Source organism: Sus scrofa, chromosome 13 (genome assembly GCF_000003025.6).
Source record: "Sus scrofa isolate TJ Tabasco breed Duroc chromosome 13, Sscrofa11.1, whole genome shotgun sequence".
Classification (NCBI taxonomy): Eukaryota; Metazoa; Chordata; class Mammalia; order Artiodactyla; family Suidae; genus Sus; species Sus scrofa.
The window spans coordinates 141,750,401-141,772,792 of record NC_010455.5 but is presented as its reverse complement, the minus strand read 5'-3'; the positions used below and the strand labels follow the sequence as shown (position 1 = coordinate 141,772,792).

The 22,392-nt window shown below is 35.7% G+C and overlaps 2 long non-coding RNA genes across 2 annotated transcripts in view; both read right to left on the bottom strand.

The window, feature by feature from the left end:
• LOC110256420 overlaps positions 1-22,392 on the bottom strand; it is a 479,854-nt gene that overhangs the window by 116,556 nt on the left and 340,906 nt on the right. The gene's annotated exons all lie outside the window — the stretch shown is intronic.
• The window catches only part of LOC110256421, a 40,783-nt gene continuing 34,781 nt past the window's right edge, over positions 16,391-22,392 (bottom strand). The window contains exon 3 of the long non-coding RNA XR_002337891.1: positions 16,391-17,764. This is a non-coding gene — a long non-coding RNA (uncharacterized LOC110256421). The remainder of the gene's footprint in view (positions 17,765-22,392) is intronic.

Sequence of the window (22,392 nt, the reverse complement as noted above, 5' to 3'; positions counted from 1 at the left end):
GAGAAGCCAACCTGTAAGAACAGCTGAGGGCCAAACTTTGAAAATATTGAGCAAAAAAATTAAATAACAATAGCATTGGATTCTTATCGATAAATAAATATCTATGTCCATATTGACATATGATCGATGTTACAAATTAAAGGGGAGCAGGAACAACTATTCCTTATAGAACTATTCTTTACAGAAGTATTCAAATTAATAAATGTAGAAGGAATTACAGAAATTAAACATAACCATAGGCTGGAAATAGGATGGAGTGTGACTCCACAGGGGTGTCAACAGGCAGAGACAGCCAATGTGAAAATTAAAAAAAAAAAAAAGCAGATATAAGAAGTTAATGTCTAGATGGACGCAGAATGCTGATGAAAATTCCACTGTAACATAAGCTCTGGCTTCCTGGATGACCCAGGGAAATGTAATAGAACCTAACTGAAGAGAGTATGATTCAAGATACAGAATAGAATTTCTTAGTCAAGAATCACTGACCTCAATTATTTTACACAGCTAAGTCATCAGGAGAACTTTTGATTTCCCATGAATCCCAAAAGAACTCACAGTCAAGAGACTAGATTGCAGAGTAGAAGGACTTGAGCTCACCTCCTCTCAGGAAAACACCAAAATTACAATTGCTAAACAGCAATTGATAAACACTATCATTAGAAAAATAAGATCTACAGATGAAAGTTTAAGAACTAGATATTTGCATGGTCTCAAAGTATTTCCTCCAAATATTTACTAATTATGAAGAAAAAATTGGTAACTATACAATGGAAAAACCTGGAAGACATCAACTTAACTAAGTGATCAAGCTTAACATAACCAATACATCCTATCAACATTATGGAACCCCTGACACACTGCATTAAGAAAGTGACATCACCTCTGTGAAGTGCTTGCTAAAACTGCAGAATCTAGGCCTAATTAAAAATAAATATGTAAATAAATAAATCCAACAACAAAAAAATCATCAGGCAAATTTAAACTGAGAAACATTATACAAAATATCTGATCACTACGCTGCAAAACTTTTAGGTTCATCAAAGTCAAATAAAGACTAAAGAAATGGCAAGTATTAGAGAAAACTAAAAAGACATGACCACTAAGTGCAATAAGGAATCCTAGACTGAATCCTGAGATATAAAAGGGGATTTAATTGAAAAACTTGTGAAAATCAATAAAGTATGTAATTTAGAAAACAGTATTGGTAATTGTGCTATGGTTATACAAGATATTAGCCTGAGGAAAAGCTGGGTGAAGAGTAAATAGGAACTCTCTGTACTATTCTTACAATTTATTCATAAATCTAAATTATTTCAAAATAAAAAGGGTTTTAAAATAGATGAGATAGAATTTCAGGTAGAATAAGGAGGAAAAACTATTACAAGCAAAAATCTAAAATATAAGGATTATCCTGTAGAATAGCTAAGAGTTCCTAAATCCTGAATCCTGCGATATGTGAACTGGATTTCATTAATCCTATAACTATCAGATTTTTCATGACTATCTTGGATTTTCCCTGCCCTGGTTATGGAGTCAAGCACATTTTCAAGGTATCTAGTTCCTTTTAATGGAAACTGATATTAATAAACCAAGAACTAGATGCTGGCTATGCTTATTGCTACAGGGGTATTACTGCTCTCAGGCAGACAAAACTAAGAACTATCTCCTTTCAACATTAGCCTCAGAACAAAAGAAGTAACCACTAAGCCTAGAGGATATTTTCCCCATGTCAAGAGTCTGAAGAAATACTAGATGTTTTTCTATTGGTGGCCAACACAGGAATAGGGCCACAAGTATTTGTTTAAAAAAGAAGAAAAAAGAAATGTGAATGATTAAATATATATAATTAAAAGAAAAAAGGCAAATCACTATTATATCCCATAAAAGTAGATATAGAGAGAAATAAATCATATTTTAACAATATACAAGTTTAATATTCACCATCTCCTATTCCAAAACTTCAGTGAACCTATGTTGCATTTCAACTTAGGCCAAGTTCTTTAGCTCAACATTCAAAACATTGGTTCCAGTGCTTTCATATTATGACCCAAGGCTTCCTTGTACAAACACTATGCCCCCAGGTAGCCTGGACTAAGCCAGGTATCTCTTGCCTTTCTCCCTTGTACTGTTCCCTCTACATGGAAGAGTCTCTGGTGATCAATAAACAACTCATACTTTTAAGTCCACACTAGATGCCTGCTTCTCTCTAAAGCCTATACTGTTTTCTCTAAATTAATGTGATCTCTCCCTCTTTTGAATTCTCGATAGTTTCTTTCAATTCCTTTCATGTTCTAACTTGTGTTCTTGTTGTTTGAATCTTGCCCACCCCCACCCACCAATATATATTTCTTAAGAGATAGGAAGGGAGTCTTACCTACTCATTGTGACATCCCCAGAGGGATCAATATTATTTCTACCATGTAAGTGTTTCTTCAGTAGGTAATTATAAAATAATTTAATGAAATATCCAAGACTGTACTTGAGCTGGAAAAAATTATGAAATAATAAATACTTCTATCACAGATTCCCACACTCCAAAACAGTCTTAGATTTTCTTGGCCATAATTTTGTGGCAAGGGAAGATCACATTATTATTTCAGTGAGCATTGGTTTTATCTCCAGAGAATTCTAGTGGGAGTCACTAATTCTGTTGCTAGGGGAATTGCTAGACAAATTTTAGAACAGAAGGGCCCGGTGGGAGAAGTGTGCTGATGACTTCCAATAGCCACAGCAGGAGTTATTTTCTTTTTCCTTTGCCCTTGAGGAGAGAGTACTGTGGATTGGAGAGAAAGAAAAATGGTTCCAGCACATGATCCAAACTGAGAGGATTTGCCCCTACCTCCCCCCAAGCCAAAGGAGGTTGGTGAACCTTCTCTGACGCATAAGGGGAGGCCGGGACACATCCGATAGGAAGAAGTTTCAGAGGGGTCAAGACGCCAGCTAAGGGGATTCAACTGAGTCTGGTTCTGCCTGGTTTCTGTGCTGAGAGAATTGGCCAGAGAGTGAGAAGACAGAGCAGGGTCCTTGTGAACAGGTATACACTGGGCACACACTGCTATGGGGTAGTTTGCTGTGAGATGAAAAAGAGAAGATGAAATGGGGATCCAGAAAAGAGCCCACAGTTCTGCTCCCTTCTCAGTAAGAACCACGGTCATCTCCCTTCCACTCTGAGTCCTGGGTCACCCCAAGGTCATGTCACTGGAAGAAAAATCTAAGGCTCAGTCCTGCAAGGGGACAAGGAGTAGCAGAATTCTTATTTCCCTCCTTCTTCTGTGCCAGGGAGCATATTGCTAATAGTCATTTTTTTTAATCTCTCTTGTCTGGAATATTACAAATGTACAGAAAAGTACATAAATGTGAACTTAATGAACTAATCAATTAAACATCTGTGTAACTTTTGTCCAAGTCAAGCAATTGCATATTAACAGGATTCCAGAAGTGCTCTGCCTATTCATTCTCAAACAAAATCCTCTCCCTCCACCCAAGGAATACAATACACTGAATTTTATGGAAATCAATTTCTATGTATTTGTTAAATAGTTTTACTACTGATTCGTACACCTTTAAACCATGTAGTTTAATTTTACCTGTTTTTTTTGAAATTTATATAAGGAGAATAATAAAATATTTATTATGCTATGTTTGGCTTCTTTAATTCAATATTATGTCTTACAGTTCACTCTTGTATGTATAATTCATCACATTCATTGCAGTATGACATTCATCATATATCTGTATTACAGTTCATTCTATTCTTAATGGACATTTGGGCATTCCTTTGGTTAGCTTTGTCAAGAGGAGTTCATAAGGTTACACATTCATCAGCAACTTTCCAAGAACATTGTTATATATTTCCGAATCAAGACCTTGAGGGCTTACACAGCTCTGTATGAAGTGTGTACACCTATGTGCACTAACCTTACAAGGTTTTGTCACATTACATCTGAGATTAAGCACTGCATGTAAGAAAGAGCACATACTCCAAGGAGTTCTGTTAGGGTTGTGCCCAATGTTATACTCCTAGGACAGGTGTCCCTGGCTTACATGCATAAATAAAGACTGAAACATAGGTTACATCTATTTTTAAAAAGACCTAAACACCAGAGAGGCATGGATTATGCTCCAGAACCACTGTTAACTTTTAACACATTTTATATTAAACATTGTTATTTTAAGCTTCACTTCTGTTTCCAAAATCTGTTTTAGCAAATTTCTTCTCTTGCCAGTTACCTTTTAATGAAAGGGTTGATATAGGAGTTGTCTAATGGCAAACTAGTTGCATGCAGACCTTCTGGAACTTTTGATGCAGTCTCTCCTCTAAGACCTTATTAAAGAAACTTAGTATGTGCACAGGTATGTCTCTCATGAAGGATGAGGACTGAGTTGAGCAATTGTGCATAAGACAAGGAGTTTCACTATGAATAGGGTCTCTTACCCTAGGGATCAATGCTAAGATTAGGTCATAAGAATATAATAGAAAGGAATGGCCTGTTTGTCACTCCACCTAGACCTAAGGGTTTAAATTATTATCAGTGAGTTTGTTTCCCAACAATGACTGCTGTTTATATTTTGGCCCCTGTATTAGACAGAGAATTTCCGTGACAAATGAGAAAGTCTGCCTCAACGTATTTGAGGTAAACAAGGAGATTTAATTACATGCACTATGAGGAAATCCAGGGTTGTCCTCAGCTGTTCCAAAAGTGGCCTCACAGTGATCAAAGCCTCAAATGGGGTCTGACTTCACTCCTACTTTCATTTCTATGTCTCTGTCTCTCCTTTGTTTTCTGTCTCTGTTTCTCTTTCTGATTCTCTCCTACTGCACACAGATTTTCTCCACAGAATGTTAACTGAAAGCCACCAGAGACTACATCCCTAAATCCAACACAAAAATCCCAAGGAGGTCTGTGACTGGTCCAGCCAAGGTCACATATCCCATCAAAGCAGTCAGGGTATAAGATCCAGAAATATTAACTCCTCCACACAGAGGGGCCACCAAAGAAAACAGAAGAAGAGTGTGCAATGAAGAATTTAATCCTGACCAAAGAGAGGGCTGGCTTTTACCCCTAGCATCTGAGAGGGAATCTCTAAATCCTAAAAATGTCATGCCTGACAAGAATACCTGTGTTTGCTGTGGGCCTGGGGCCAACAGGATAGTAACAATGCTATATAAGTTGGGGCATCAGAGCCACACCAACAAAGTGCCTAGGGGAGGGTGCTTTGGGTCACACAACTCCATCTACTGAAAGGCAGGAAACAGGTCAGTGAAGTGGGCAGTCAACAATTCCCACCAGATGCAGCCCTACTATAGACAGTGTTCATCAAGGTTCAGGTGAGCTTCTCTGGCTGTCAATACCCCATGTGTATTGTCACAGCTTGATGCCAGTAATGTAACTCTGTCCTGACTGCACAGAGGGAGGGTGACTGGAAGGTCTGTGTTTGGTTTTGCCTCTTTCCTTGGCTGACTTGGATATGTATTCCTTTCCTTGTATTAAACCCTAGCTGTGAGTATTACATCTTTCTGTGTTTTCTAAGTCTTTATAATGAATTTTTGAAACAGAGTATGGCTTTGGGGAAACACCCCCCCCTCCCCCACCTCTTATGCACTTTGTTCCCACTTACTTCACACTTGGCAAAACTCCCTCAATAAGAGATACAGTGACAATGTCCTGGGTAGTCCAGCACTGTAATTAACATAATATACACAAACAGTCTAGCAATGAAGTTTTACAGATTTCCCTCTAAATCCTTGATTTCAGAAATACCATTAATCTATACTATTGCTGGGAGGGGGAAGAACACATATTTCCTAGACAAACAAGTCCTATAAAGTGCTGGGGAGAGACCTACACCTTTCTGGGCAGAGACTTTAGCCTTAGTTAAAATTAGGAACAGATAAGATATCAACATGGCTAGTTTAAATACCTTAAAATATATGCAGATAAGATATTGAATCAGGTATATGTTAATGAAAGTTGAGGAAGGAAGACGAGTTGAAAACAATGTTCATATTTTCTTATTTAACATTTGCTTCTGACTTGACTTCATCATACTAAGTCATTGTATTAGAAAAATTCAAAAGCCATCATTCCAGGGAAATGATGTAATAAAAAGCAAGTAAATGTTCCCATTTGTGGGACTGATGTAGGAAGATGAAATCTGGAAATAAATAAATCTCCTATTTATTAAACCAGCTGATAAAGGCTTAGTACTTAAAAAAAAAGTACTATTAGGTATAAAATGCCAGATGCAACTTACAAGTAGTAATATGGACCTTTGTACTCAGAACAGCATGAGATAAAACTGCATTATACACACAGAGAAGAAAAATCACAGTTTAGAACATTGGAAGAAAAAAGAAAAGAAAGTCTACCAAAGACTAGTCTCTTGAATTTTCCTATTAAGAATTATCATTTGGTTAAGAAACACTAAAATCTAATAACAGCTCTCTGCCATAAAGTATTCACATTTGCTTGAATTATCTGTGAAATGAAATATATGCAGTTCTCATTTCATGGACTGGTCCTTTATGAAGTTATAAGTTAAACAATTTTCCTGACACTTCTATACAAATACATCGTATTTATTCAGCCCGAAAGTGCATATATTTTTCACAGTTCAACATTACAATTATAATCTGCCTCCTGATTTTTAAAACACTTTTTTTTTTCTGAAAAGCTGTTCTCAATCCAGTGGTTTCTATTATACTCAATAGAATATTTAGGCAAGGAAATATTTATAGTGAATTAGTGAAGCCTAATAAATTATTAAGGATACAACTAGGTATCCAGTAAGCAGAATACTATAGAAGTGCTACATCTGATACCATACTGCTTTACATATACTAATATCTGTGGATAGTACTTATTGCAGAAAAACAAACTGAATGAGCAATGTAATTTTTTTTTAATTGTGGATACTGATGCTTGAAATACTAAATTTAAAACTTCTTGAGTTAGGCAATTAGAACCTTGCTTGTCTCACTGATCCCCATAGCTTCACCTCCCACTAGGTGGTAAAGATGGCCAAATCATGACTATCCAGCCCAGACCTCTCCTGAGCCTCAGAGCTCTATATCCATTCCTCAATCAGATATTTCATCAACTCACTTATAAAATCTAAGAATCTACTACGTCCTTCAGGCAAATCAAATTTAACATATCCAACCTAATGAACTAACTACATGTATGTATAACATTCACATATATAACACATCTAAAACTAATATATATATATATATATGTATATATATATATACACACACACATACACACACAAATTAGTTTTGGATGTGTTATATGTATTGTATATGTATTATATATATAATATATGTTATACACATGTGGGGGTGTATATATATATAGTCAGCTCTATTCTTTATTCTGATTAATATTATTTGGTATTAGATAAAAGAAGTTATCACCATTCCACCATTCTTTTAACCAATTAACCAAGTATTTTTATGTCATCACCTTAAGTTATTTCCTATGCATCCTATACTTTCTTTTATTGCATCCACCTAAGTTAGGATCCTACTATGGTCTGAATGTTGGTGCCCACCCCCCAAAAATCATATGTGGAACCTGAATCCCTAAAGTGATAGTACTTGGAAGAGGGGCCTTGGGGAGGTGCATAGATCATGATAATGGATCTCTCATGAATGGGGTCTGTACCCTTATAAAAGAAACCCCAGAATTGTCTCTCACCTCTTCCACCAGGTAAGGATACAGAGAAAAAGACCTTCTAGCCTCCAAAACTGTGAGGAAGAAATGTCCATGGCTTATAAGCCACCCAGGTTATGGTGTTTTTTGTCATAAGAGCCCCAAACTGACTAAGACAGGTCCTCACCATCTCTCTTATGAACAATAAAAGTCACATCCTGACTTGTCTCTCTGATCTTTTACTTATACTAAATTTACTTTTAAAAGCCATGAATTCCCTTGCCCCAGTAATCTTCACTACTATACTGTGTACCAGTCAGGGTCACCTGTATTAACACATCTCCCCAAATGCTCATATGACATAGATGTTATTATTCCCAATTTCCAGATGGGAAAACCAAAGGTTATGTAACTTAAATCACTAATAAGTGGAAAATTTAGATTTAGAAACCAAATCTTTTTCATCCCAAATCCAGGTATATTCTATTATGCAGCATAGCCTCCTAGCTATGCCACTGTCAAACAAATAGACCCCACACACAAAAAAAAAGGAGGGGAACATGGGACAGATTTTTCCTGAGATAGCATAGTAAGGGTTTTCAGAAGGACAATTTGAGAAGTAGTTCAAGTACACTTAAGAACAAAATTGCTTGGAAGTATAATTTAATGAGGCCCATGAAAGAAGGTGGCAGGAGAGATAACACTAGTGGCATTTTCACTGCACAAGTCACATGAAACTTCCCACTGTTGAGATGATGAAATAGGATGGAAACAGGCATGCCTAACTATGAACTAATGAGATGCTTTTTATTTTTATTTATTCTTTTATGGCTGCACGTGTGGCATATGTAAGTTCCCAGGCCAGAGACTGAATCTGAGCCACAGCTGCGACCTACACTGCAGTTGTGGCAACACCAGATCCTTTAACCCACTGTGCCAGGCCAGGGATGGAACCCAGGCCTCCACAGCTACCAAGCCATTGCAATCAGATTCCTGACCCAAGGCACTGCAGAAACTCCTGGAATGCTTTTTAAATCTGGTGCTGCCATCACTGGGCAAACCTTTAATATATAAAGGAGAAGGAAAATATGCTTGTGGAGGGCTTCAGTGTTAAATAGGAGAGAGTGTTTCTCCATGTTTGAGAGAGTCAGCAGGTAGCCTGTCAGAGCACATCAAGAGTGTGACAGCTGTGAGTCAGACAAGGAACTGGCAGGGATAAATGCGGTCTGAGAGAATACAGTTTTTAGACAAAGACTGGACTTTTCAGAGATTAAGAAGAAGTTTAGCATGGAGGACAAGTTTAGCTACCTAAACAGAGTCTGATGAGCATACAGGAGTTGCCATATTTCCAACAGACATCATGTTGGAAAATTAAACATAGCAAACAAGAACATGTAAATAAATATGTGATTTAATTGTTAGAACTTTGTGGTTTTGGATCTTTGAGTCAGAGTATATTACTAAATTATTTGCTAGTGTTGTTCATCTATTATATAAACATTAATAATAGAACTATTTAAAAATAAACACTAGTCAGGAATCCTGACAAGGACTAATTTGACGATGTGATTACATAGCCATTGACCAGAAGGCAGGGTCCTGCACTGAGATATAACACTTAGGGAGGAAATTAAAAGTACCTCCAGGTGTTGCTTCTAACACCCTTGAATTCTTGCCTCTCTTAGAGGAATCATTTCTTTGTAACCCATTATTGTCTTTAATAAGAGAGGTAGAAAAAAATTTAAATCCCATATAACCCAGTTTATTTTCAATATTTGGTCTAGAAATTGACTGCATAGTTTTCATCACAGTAAGTTTACTCTTCTAATTAATTTTTAGCCTTATATTACTCTGTTTTAAATAAAAGAGATAAAAATGATGTACAAAATGTTATCTGCTTTGTCTCCCTCGAAGTTCAGTTGAATACACTCTGTCTCAAAATGCAGTCATTTTCATGTTTTAATATCCTCTGAATCTCTTCACCAGAGCTGGGAAACTAATTTCCTCATTACATGGCTTTGTTCATCCCCTAACTCAAAGAGCCCTCCTCTTACTCCTGCCCCCAGAAAACATGAGCCCGCATTGGTTAGGCAGCTTCTCCCTGTTCTTAAGCACTTCTTCACTTGCTGAGCCCCCGAAATTTGCATCCACTGAGTCCCCCTGCAGAAATCACAGGGACCAGACAATTCCATAGACCAGTACTTCTGGAGAGAGCAGATGTCTAGGGCAAGCTAAATTCTGAACTGGATGGTCTGAGCATGCTCACCATGGTACTATGTAACTGAATGCTGAGATGTGAGTGAAATTATGCAGCCTGTCCTGGGGCAGACAGACAAACCACTCTTTAGGAGGATGGGAGGAAGCTTTGTCATCTTAGACAAACTTGTGTATAAGAAAAATCTTAGATTAAGTTATTGGCACTTTAACTGTGTCAGAAGACTGGTAGGAAAAGTGTTGATCTGCACAACATATTATGCTATCAGGTGTTATTTTCTGGAGGATATATGGGGGAATTAAATAATGTCTTACTTTTGAAGTTCCCATCATGGCTCAGTGGTTAACAGACCAGACAAGTATCCATGAGGACGCGGGTTCGATCCCTGGCCTCACTCAGTGGGTTAAGGATTCAATGTTGCCATGAGCTGTGGTGTAGGTTGCAGAGGCAGCTGGGATCTGGCATTGCTGTGGCTGTGGTGTAGGCCAGCAGTTACAGCTCTGATTCAGCCCCTAGCCTGGGAACTTCCGTATGCTCTGAGTGCAGCCCTAAAAAGGTAATAATAAGAATAATGTCTTACATCATTCAGTATTAACAATTCTCTGTAGTGTGTGCTCCTCTTCAACCTCTAATGACCCCTTTTATAAGCATTTGCTCTGGGTAAATGCAGGAAGACATAGCTGTGAAATATAAGTAAGAATCAGATAGTTGGACTGATGACCACTGGGGGACAAAATGGTCAGAGAACTAAGTGCTGCAAAAGTGAGAAGTCAGGGGAGAGTGGCCAGAGGGCCACAGTGTCAGAAAGACTGACTCAAGGGAGGGAAGCAGTGAAATCACAGGGCTCTGGAACCCAGGACAATAGTCAGTGAATAGCTTTGCATCTGATCCCACCAATACAAAGACTGCTCTGGGAGACAGCAATGAATTAATAAGGGCACAATGGCTTACCGTGGGATTTGTGGACTATCCCAAAATATTTTTGGATAATGCAGGAGAGATAAGGAAATATATGAAGAAATTGGGATAGAAAGAAAGAAAAAAGAAAGGGCGGGCAGAAAGGAGGACAGAATAGAAGAAGGAAGAATGTGGGAACCATTGAGGAATGTACAGATAAAAGAAAAAAATAAAAAGGAAAGAAAGTTGGAGGAAGAAAACATACTGAGGTTTTATTATACTCTACATAAATCAACTACATTTTACATGTACTTACTCTAGAGGTAAGTATTATTATCAATATCTTAAATATGGAGAAACTGAGGCTTGAGGAGATTGAGGAAATTTTTTTCTTACATACCTGATAAATCAATTCCAGTATAGACAAACTATAATATAATCAAAATGAAAAGTATGTTCTCTAACAGATGTTCTGAAAGCACAGAGGAGGAAACAAGGTTAATAGCATAATCTCAATCTATTCCCTAGGACTCTTGAAATTAGAACGGTTTAGGGCACACTGGGTTGTTTTTGTTTAAATTTATTTGTGAATCGGTTTTGTTTCTTTACTCCCTTTTTATTCAGAAACTGCTATCACTACATGCTAATTTCTAAAAGGAATTAATTGAAAATATTTAACAAGATATTCTCTATGGTGTACAAGGTGTTACATTTGGGTTTAGACAGATATTTTGTTGTGTTTGTAATATTTTGCTGTGTTTGATAATTCTTGATAAACACACCTATTAACTGATTCATCTTACCACTCTGCAGCTACCCATCCTGTATCTTTACATCTAAATTATGCAAATGAAAATGATGACATCATTAGCAGAGATTTGTTGTTTATATTTCTATTTGATTAAATTAAATATATATTATGTACACATGGAAAAATACAAAGGGAACAAAATGTGTATCATGATATGGATATACATGTCTCAGTCATTAAGTCACCTTTCTTAGAAGCAAATGAAGTTTCCAATTTTTAGGGTACCCTGCTGAATATTAAATGCATAGGCAAGCATATATAGATACAAATACATAAACACACAAATAATGACTTTCCTATTCTAAATCTTCTCTATTAACTTGCGGTACAGAAGAAAATTGATAGAACACTGTAAACCAGCTATAATGGAAAAAAATCATAAAAAATAAATAAATAAGTCTTATCCAAGCTATTTATAAATAGAAAATAGTGATAGATAGATGGTATTCTAAATATGCTCTCATCTACTTACAGATAAAAAAGAAATAGTGATGGATGGATAGATAAACAGATAGAAAATTATTTCATATTAATATATACAGGGCTGTTTTACTCTTTTTAGTAGCATATAGTATTCCATTTAATGGACATATTATGCCCATTAATTTCTTCATCACTCCTTGTTGATAAATATTTAAGTTGTTCTCACTCTATGTTATAATGCATCTCTATATGGATGCCATTTGAGACATATATATTTGTGGAATAAATTCCTATAAATAGAATTGCTGAATCAGAAAATATTTACATAATGCTCCTATTGAGCAAGAGTACAAGAGTAACTATTTCTCTAAATCAATTTTTTTAATGTATGATTTTGCCAAAAAAATAAGTTTAAAAAAGCAGCAACCCAGCAGAGTGAATATTTTTTTTGTCTTTTTAGGGCCTCGCCCATGGCATAGGGAGGTTCCCAGGCTAAGGGTCCAATCAGAGATGTAGCTGGCAGCCTACACCACAACCATAGCAAGGAGATCTGAGCCGCGTTTGTGACCTACACCACAGCTCTTGTCAACGCCAGATCCTTAACACACGGAGGGAGGCCAGGGATCAACCCATCTCCTTATGGATGACAATACAGTTCATTAACTCCTGAGCCACAACAGGAACTCTCAACAGAGTCAATTTTAGCTTTTTTTTTTTTTTTTTTTTTTGGGCCGCTCCCGCGGCATATGGAGGTTCCCAGGCTAGGGGTCCAATCGGAGCTGTAGCCACCGGCCTACACCAGAGCCACCAGAGCCACAGCAACGCGGGATCCGAGCCGCGTCTGCAACCTACACCACAGCTCACGGCAACGCCGGATCGTTAACCCACTGAGCAAGGGCGGGGACCGAACCCTCAACCTCATGGTTCCTAGTCGGATTCATTAACAACTGTGCCACGACCTGAATTCCAACAGAGTCAATTTTAAATGCAAATTTTTTTTTATTTTTATTTCCCCAATATGGTTTTTTTTCTACTGTACAGCATGGTGACCCAGTTACACATACATGTATACATTCTTTTTTCTCCCATTATCATGCTCCATTGTAAGCGACTAGACATAGTTCTCAGTGCTACACAGCAGGATCTTACTGCTAATCCATTCCAAAAGGAATAGTTTGCATCTATTAATCCCAAACTCCCAATCCATCCCACTTCCTCCCCCTCCCCCCAGGCAAGCACAAGTCTATTAAGTTCTTAAACTTCATATATTCAAGAGCCCAGACAGTTATGTCCTGTGTATCATTTTGTAAGTCCTTTAACCATATTTCTGCTGGGGTGGGGGCTATCATGGGTAGGTGTTTTTTTCACTTCTTTATGAATGTTCACCAGATTACATAGTACATAATCTTTGTAGCCTGTATGGAGCCTTGCTGTTGGTCACTCTACATTTATTTGTAGGTTTCTTTATATGTTATAAAAATTCACATTTTGCACTTGAAATGTATGGGAAATATCTCAGATGATCAATTGTCTTTGAATTCATTTAAGTTTCTGTTGTTGTTGAGTTTCTTAAATTTTTATGAAATCCAGTTTATCACTAGATTTTAGTGTCTCTAGAATTTTGTGTCATATTTAAGAAGATGTTTCTATTCCAATAGAATAAACATATCTCTTTTATATTATCTTCCATAACTTCTATTTCTTTTGTTATATTTTTGTGTTTGATCTAACTGGATTTTCAGATGCAAAAAGAAAATAACAGTTTTCTGCAAGGTTGCTCAGTTGCCCTCAAAAACATTTACTAAAAATTTTATGTTTTCTCTGCTGTTACATGTAAGTTATCTCTATAATATACATATCGTTGAAATTCTTTTTCTATTCCATTGATCTATTCATACATTAGTGATTCATAAATTAGTGCCATCCTGTCTTAATTACAGTAGTTTCAAAATTGTCCCCTGTGACTCCTCTTTTACAGGTTTTCCTTGGGTATGTATTTTTTTAATTGAAATATAGTTGATTTACAGTGCTGTGTTAATTCCAGGTGTATGGCACACTGAAATTTTTTTCAGATTCTTTTCCATTACAGGTTATTTCAAAATATTGAATATAGTTCCCTATGCTATTCAGTATATCCTTTTAGTTTATCTCTTTTGTACATAGCAGAGTGTATCTGTTAATCCCAAACTCCTAATTTATCCCTCCCCTACTTGGATGTATTTTTTCCTTAATATTTCCATGAGTTTCAGAACCACTTTGGTTAGACGTTAAAATAAGACCTGCTAACATGGGGGGTAGGCTAATATTTATACATTAATTTGGGGAAAAAAATGACATCTTTATGAGAGTGAATATTCGTATGCAAACAGAAGACTTCTCATTTGTCTGAATTATATTTTGCAACTGTCAATAGTGTTTACATATTTTTTGTTCTTGACATTTCTTGTTAAATTTATTCTTATAATTTTATTATTTTTGTTGTTGCTATTATAAATAGGATCTTTTTAACCACCATTATTTTTCTTACTGGCTTTGTTTATCTATAGGAAGACAACAAATTTTGCTATCTTTAGTCTTTTTGATTAATTATCTTGGAATTTCAAATAGACAATTATAATATCTACAGATTATACTCTTATGTTTATATATATATATTCTGCTTCTTTTTTATTGTCTATTTTTATTTGTATAACCTAAGAATAAAAGTTTAATAATCTAGGAGTTGATGGACATCCCTGCTTTGCCCCTGATGTTAGTAAAAATTTTTCTAGCATTTCCTCAATAATAATGATGCTAGTTTTTGGTTTAAGATAAATATGTTTCTGTTTTAAAAGTTGATTTTTGTCAAGGATAAATTTTACCAAATGTCTTTCTATCATCTAAGACAACATGAGTCTTAAAATCTATTAATATGGTAATTAATAGATATATTTCCTAATATCGACCCATTCTAATATATCTGGAATAAGGTTCCATTTGGTCAAGAAGTATTATTATTTTAATATGTTATTTGGTTAGAACATATCCCTAGTTTATATTTTTCTAGTAGAATGCCACTTGGTTTTTAATACTCAAAATGTATAATATATATATATGTATATATAAATGTATATACATATACCACAGTATAATGTTCTTCAGCTGATGTTTTATAGGAGACAATATTTGCAGGTCCAAAATTAATGAATCATATCTAATCAAACAATGTTCAGGAAATCCTCAAGTTACTTTCCACATAAAATTGCCACAACACATCAAATGTCAACAAGGAAGCTATGCATGACAGCAATATAAGAAACATTTCTTTTTAAAATAGCCTAATGTCATTTTTCTACTTTCTCCTTTTCTTCCTTCTTTTTTCTTTCTTTCACTTTTCTTCCCCGCCAGAACACCTCACTACAAAAGTGGCTGCTTGGAGAAATGGTTGATTCTAAGGCAGAGGTAGGGATAGGACAAATTAACTTAGGAATATCTTATGAGTACAAGTAAGAAATAACTTAAATTATAGCAAGAATGTGTCAAAACCAGCTTGAAGGAGCTCTCAGTGATCAAAACATATAATTTGAGCATAAAAATAAAGGGGTTAACAGTTACACCAATATTAACAAATTATGACCCATTATACAAAATAGGAATCCATGTATCCATATTGATATAAAGAATATGTTGAAAGTATGATGAAGATCACAGTATTTGCACAGTTCCAAAGTACATCCCTTCTCCTAAATATTTATTAATTATGCATGGAAAGTAGTGATTTACAATGAAAAAGTCTTGCATAAACCAACCTTATCAAAATAATCAAAGTTAACACAGCAATAAATTGTGTGATAGATTGAAATCCTGTGTCTACCTAATAGGAGATAAAGAGAAGAATATAATGTTACTATTTTAATATTTCTGCCCAAAATACAGAGTCTTAATCTAATCATGAATTGGCATCGTAAGGACTCAAAGTAAGGATCATTCTATCAAATAATGTAGTAATAAGTGATCTTCAGAAGTTTTAATGTTATAAACTCAGTGAAAGACTGAAAAACCTTGCAAGATTGAGGTGGACTAAAGAGGTATAACAACTCAATAAAGCATTTTGTTTCTGACTCAGAAACTTTTATTGTAAAGAATACTAATTGAGGTAATCACTGAAATCTGAGCTGGGTCTCTGGACTTATATATCTATGTCCCTACTTATAAAAATAAACATTAAGGTATTTGAAGATAAGAGGACAGTATATCAGCAAATAGTTCAGGTAAAAAATTATACATACACACATGTATATATATGTGTGTGTGTGTGTATGTATATTACTTAAAACTTCTTGTAAGACTGAGTTTGTTTCAAAATAAATAAAGTTTTTAAGACATGAACATCTGATATCTGGGAAAATGAAGTAGTCATGCTTTTTCCTATTCCTCTTGCTAAGTGAGATTATAAATCCTGGAAATTACATAAAATAAAAATGAGGGTTCAAAAGAGAAAGAAAAGATGCAGGCACTATGGTGACCTCTAAACATTATTTATCTGTAGAATTAAAACTGAATGATAGTTATAAGGAAAAGAATATAGTATATAATAGTAGTGTACTCTGATAATATAGGTAAAATATAACAATCAAAAGTGGGGAAATAAAAGAGAAAATATAAAAATAAAATAGACTTGTTAAATGCCTTATAGCTCCTATCTAAGATAAAGGAACATTATTTCAGTTCAGAATCCAGTAGAGAAAGAATGGATGGGAAGAAGGGGTTACCAATTATTCTAAGCCTGCTAATAGCAGGGAATCAACAGAAAATAAGTTAAAAAAGGAACTTAGAATATCATATAAACGTGTTAGTATAAAACAACAGAAGAATAGATTATAACTTATTTTAGTGGCTATATAAAAGAAACAGAACAGAGTGAAGGGAACAGGGAAAGAAGTTTGAGCTCTTTGACTATATATCTTTTTAAGATTTGAGTTAGGAACTATAAAAATATTTCCACCAAACAATTTTAACAATATCAAAATTATAGATCAATCTCTTCAATTAAAAATAAAATAAATAAACCTAAATATGTATTCAATTGAATGAGTAAGAGGATGAGAATGAAACTAGATGGACTGTAATTGATCATTGTTAAATCTGGGAAATCATAGAAGAGGGTTTATTACACTGCTTGCCTACTTTGGTATACATTTGAAATTTTCCATGATAAAAGTTTTTTCCTTTCCTCAGATAAAAACTGAGAAAAGGAAGCAGACAGGTAATGACAAAATATCATGATTTATGATAATTACTTGAAAAATAAACTTGTTTTAATTGGATACAAATAATAATGTAATTACTCTCATGTACAATTATCAAATAAAGGGCTATATCCTCTGACATTCACCATGGAGAACAATTATCTTATATAGGCTTTATCATAGAGGAGAGTATCACATCCCTCAGGCACAGTGGTTAGTTTAGGAATGATCACATACTCTAACTATTCTGGCAACTGAAAAGGTGCCCCCTTTATATGCTATATATGAACTACACATAGGGGTTTGTGTATATAATTCCAGATCTGTGAAAAACTACCATATGGAGACAAGTTACATCAGAGTCAGGATATCCCAGAAGAAATCAGATCCCATGAGAGAGAAAAAGACCAAATCCTGACAATGTCACATACCCCCCTCTGGAACCATTCAGCCATCATTAAACAGGGTCCTCTGAACTTCCAAAATATTTATTACCAGACGTCAGTGCAATTTGGAAAGTACTTTCTCAGCTCTGTTGGAGAAATCATGGAGAAATATGAACTGGAATATTGTACAGTTTCATAGATTCCCACATACTTGAACAGTTACATGTAGAATAAATGTATATAATTGATAGTTACAGACCCGAGGGGAGGATGTGTTCTCTGGTACTCTTGGTCTGCACTAGTCAGCATTTTATCATAATTTTTGACCAAGATACAATAGGCATCCCTATCAGTTTTCACATGCACAAATCTAGGAGTCATCAATAAATGACCTGAATTTAAATGAAGATTTAGAGATATCATAGTATCTTTTAAAAATGAGTTGCAATTGATGAGTTTCTGTTTTATATGGATAAATGAATAGCTTTGCATAAAAACAAAGTCAATTTCATAAGCACAAAGAAAAGAATCTAACAGCAAATCATGGGTAAAGTTCTGGGATTTCAATTGGATACAAGTTCAATGATGTGTTTACAACTGTGGACAACACAAACGCATTACATATATATATACATACATAATATTACACATATATTAATAGGAGTAATATCTCCAAATCAATGGAAGTAACAGTCCCTAGTGCGTTTTGTCTTTTGCGCTTGCCAGAGTATTCAGTTCTTATTAGCATATTTAAGGAAATCATTTTTTAAAGTGGAAGACTCTGTAAGAGGAAAAAGGATGCTCATCAGGAAATCTTGTATTGGTTAATGATCTGAGACTGTTTAGCCTAAGGAAAATCAGACTTCAAGGCAACTCTTATTTAATGAAAGAGGTGAAGACATGTGGGAAAGGTATTCAGTTTATTCCATGTAGATCCAGAACTGATACCCAAGGGTGGAAATTACAGAGATAAAGGTTTAAGCTTCAGAAAAGAAAAGATTTTTGGGGAGTTCCCATTGTGGTGCAGTGGAAATGAATCTGACTAGGAACCATGAGGTTGCAGGCCTGGCCTCACTCAGTGGGTTAAGGATCCGGTGTTGCCGTGAGCTGTGGTGTAGGTCGCAGACATGGCTTGGATCCTGAGTTGCTGCGGCTGTGGCATAGGCTGGTGGCTACAGCTCCAATTAGACCCCTAGCCTGGGAACCTCTACAGGCCATGCCACGGGTGTGGCCCTAAAAAGACAAAAATAAAAAAAAAATAAAAAGATTTTCTAATAATCAGAGCTGTCTGAAATCAGGAAGTTCCTTATGGAAGCAATAAACTCACTGCAAATGGCACCTGATGATCACTCCTTCAAATGACTAGGTAGCTCCCCATTAAAGGGCGGTAGAAATTTGAGCTAACCTTTACAGGCCCTTTACAACTTAAGATTATATTATTAATTAATTATACTAATAGTCAAATAAATCAGATTTATTATCAGGCATTTTATAAACCTCATCTTTTATAGGATGATCTTATTTTATATTTGCTATGACCTATTTCTAAAAAATTATTGACCCTGAAGACCAACAAGAAAAACTCTCAGCTTCTTGTATGTATTTGTTCTTGTTTGACTCCTGTTTTTCCCCATTGTATCTTTCAGTCTAACCAACTCAGCTAATCCACCAAGCACACTACTCCATGCACTTAGTAACATCTAATGTGCTGGCCAAAGATTCCATTAAACTCTTACATTTTGTGAATCAGCAGCTCTCTAATTGATTTAAGTTGCTTCTTCCTTTCTCTACTGATTGCCAAGCCAAAGTTCATAACAGATATATGAACATATTTTGCTGAGCATAATCTAAAACCACATAACATTTTCACATCAAAAACCAACTAAAAGCTTACCTAGATTCAGGGCATCTTGTGTGCTTGAAACTTATATTTGTGACTTATTGCATAAAATGGAATCAAAAGGCCATATTTCTCCTTGTTTCTTTAATCTAAATATTAAGTTATAAATTATATCAGAATATATTTTGCCAAGCTCAGGTGTTTAAGATGTCATCCCAAGTATCTCTAGTTTGTATAACTCTAGATGGATGATGCATGAAGCCATAAATCAACTTACTTATCAAATATATTGAGTGGCTGTTTGTCACACCTGTCCTATGCCCTGGGAATAAAAGATGAACAAAACAGTCATGACCCCTGTCTGCATGAAGTGTAAAATCTAGTGGACTGCATACCAATCATATTATCTCATTGATATCATATTATCAAACAAAAAATTTGAATTTGATAACTGCTACAAATGAGAGTTACAGGGTGCTGTGAAAGCATATGAATAAAATGAGACTAGGCTTGGCCAAGGTCAGGGAGAGCTCCCCTAAAGTAGTGATAACAGAGCCTCTCAAAAGAATGAGGGAAAGCTCTTCCAGACTCAGAAAGGCACTTTATGCTTACAACACTGTAAAAGCTTTCTGGTGGAAATAAGTATCTCAGGTATAAAAGACTGGAAGAGATCTGTGTGGCTAGAACGGAGAGAGGTACAGGAAAAAAAGAAAAGATTCTAGAATGAGACAAACCTTGAATAAAGGGTAGGGCCAGACCATACATACCCTTCAAAGGGTGGGTGGTAAATATGATTGGGATTATATACATTTCAAATAACCACATATGATTCGGAAAGAGGGAAGAGGTATAATGATTCAGAGTAGAAGCCAGTTACACTAGTTATGAGGCTATCTGACTTGTCCATTAGACGTGGCTTGTCCATGGATTGACCATGTGAGTAATTAAATTGGTTTTATTAAGGAGATCTTCAAAAGGTAAATGTGATAGGATTTGAATAAATCTATCTTTTGCCTATAACTTATATTTAAAGACACTGAGTTGCCTAGTCCCTCTTTATCCAGAGAATTCCCTGAGTTTGTAAGCTACATCAGTGAAGATTCTCCAAGGAAACAGCCAATCAGATACATAGAGAAAGATGTATTTTAAGGAAATGGCTCAACACAATTATGGAAGCTGGCAAATGCAAAATTTGTAGGGCAAGCAAGCAGCCTGGAAATTCAGGCAGATTTCTATGTTAGTCTGCTGGCAGAATTCCTTCTTCTCAGGAAGACCTCAGACTTTGCTCTTAAGTCCTTCACAGGATGGATAAGGCTCACCCATGTCATGGAAAGTGATTTACTTAAGGTCAATTGATGATAAATGTTAATCCTGTCAACCTTCATGGCAACATCTAGACTAGTGTTTGACCAAGTAACTGGGCATCACCACCTAAAGAAGTCAACACATAAAATCAAACAAATGCATGAGCCAAGCATAAATTTACCTCCTTTCGTACCTCAAAGCATCCCTCTAAGTTTGACAGTGAAATCTAATGAACAAAACCATATGAATCTTTCATGAATTTATTAGCTCTAATAAATAAACTTTTGTTAACAAACATTAGTTTATTTTAGGCTTAGATTTCATAGGATTAACAAATTATATTTTGTTTTAAACTTTCCTAAGGTTATACTTATCTCCTTCCTCAAGCAATGGTAAGCTTCCTAGATTTTCTAGAATAACACAGATATTAGGAATAAGGGAGATGGACTGGGAGTCTGGGGGTTTGGGGTTAGTACAAGGAAACTATAATATTTAGAATGGATGGGCAATGAGGTCCTTATTGTTCAGCACAGGGGACTGTGTCCAGTCTCTTGGGATAGAACATGATTGGGGATGATATGACAGAAAGAATGTAGATATATGCACTAATGGATCACCTTGCTGTACAGAAGAAATTGGCACACTCTGTGAATCAATTATACTTTAAAAATAATTTTTAAATAAAAATAAGGGAAAATATGTTATGCTAACTTTGATGCATGTCTTGGTCCGAGATTAGTCTAACCTGACCAAGAAACCAAGCTACATGATACTACCGGTCTGCCCAACTTCTCAGCACATCTGTTAGGAATCTGAATATTGCATATTCCTCAGTGTATCAGCAAATCTGGATGTTTTATTGAAAACTCCCAAGAAATTTATTAAACATTTTAATGAAGTCCAATCATGCCAAATACCTGCAGGAACTCACTTTAACAATCCTAGAGCAAAGACATGACCAGATTTTTCCCATATATTATTAAGTTGATTTCCTCATTTCTTTTCCTATATGAACTTCCCAGGCCATAGGCAAGATCACCACAATCAGAATAACTGCTCCCTGTGTGTGTGTGTGTGTATGCATCTGTGCGCACACGCACATGCATTTCATGGAAATCCTTGACAATTTTTCTTTCTTTTTTTTTTTTTTTTTTTTTTTTTGGCTTTTTAGGGCCATACCCAAGGCATCTGGAAGTTCCCAGACAAGCTGCAGCTACCAGCCTATGCTAAAGCTGCAGCAAGGCAGGATCTGAGTTGAGTCTATTACCTACACCACAGCTCATGACAACGCCAGATCCTTAACCCACCGAGTGAGGCCAGGGAGCGAACCCACCTCCTCACAGATACGAATCAGGTTCATAACCCACTGACCCACAATGGGAACTTCCTCCTTGGCAAAAATTTTTACTTCAAAACACAGTATATTTTCATATTTCTTTTTGTTGAAGTGTTCATTTACACATCCTGGCTCCCAGCACATCACCTCCCCTCTCCCATCAATGCATACACAGGCACACATACTGTAGAATTAATATGTCTTTCCCCTGACATTCCTTAGTAAAAGCAGCATATGAATCCAGAGGATGAATGCAGTGCATCTTCCTGAGAGTAAAGAGAATAAAGAACCTT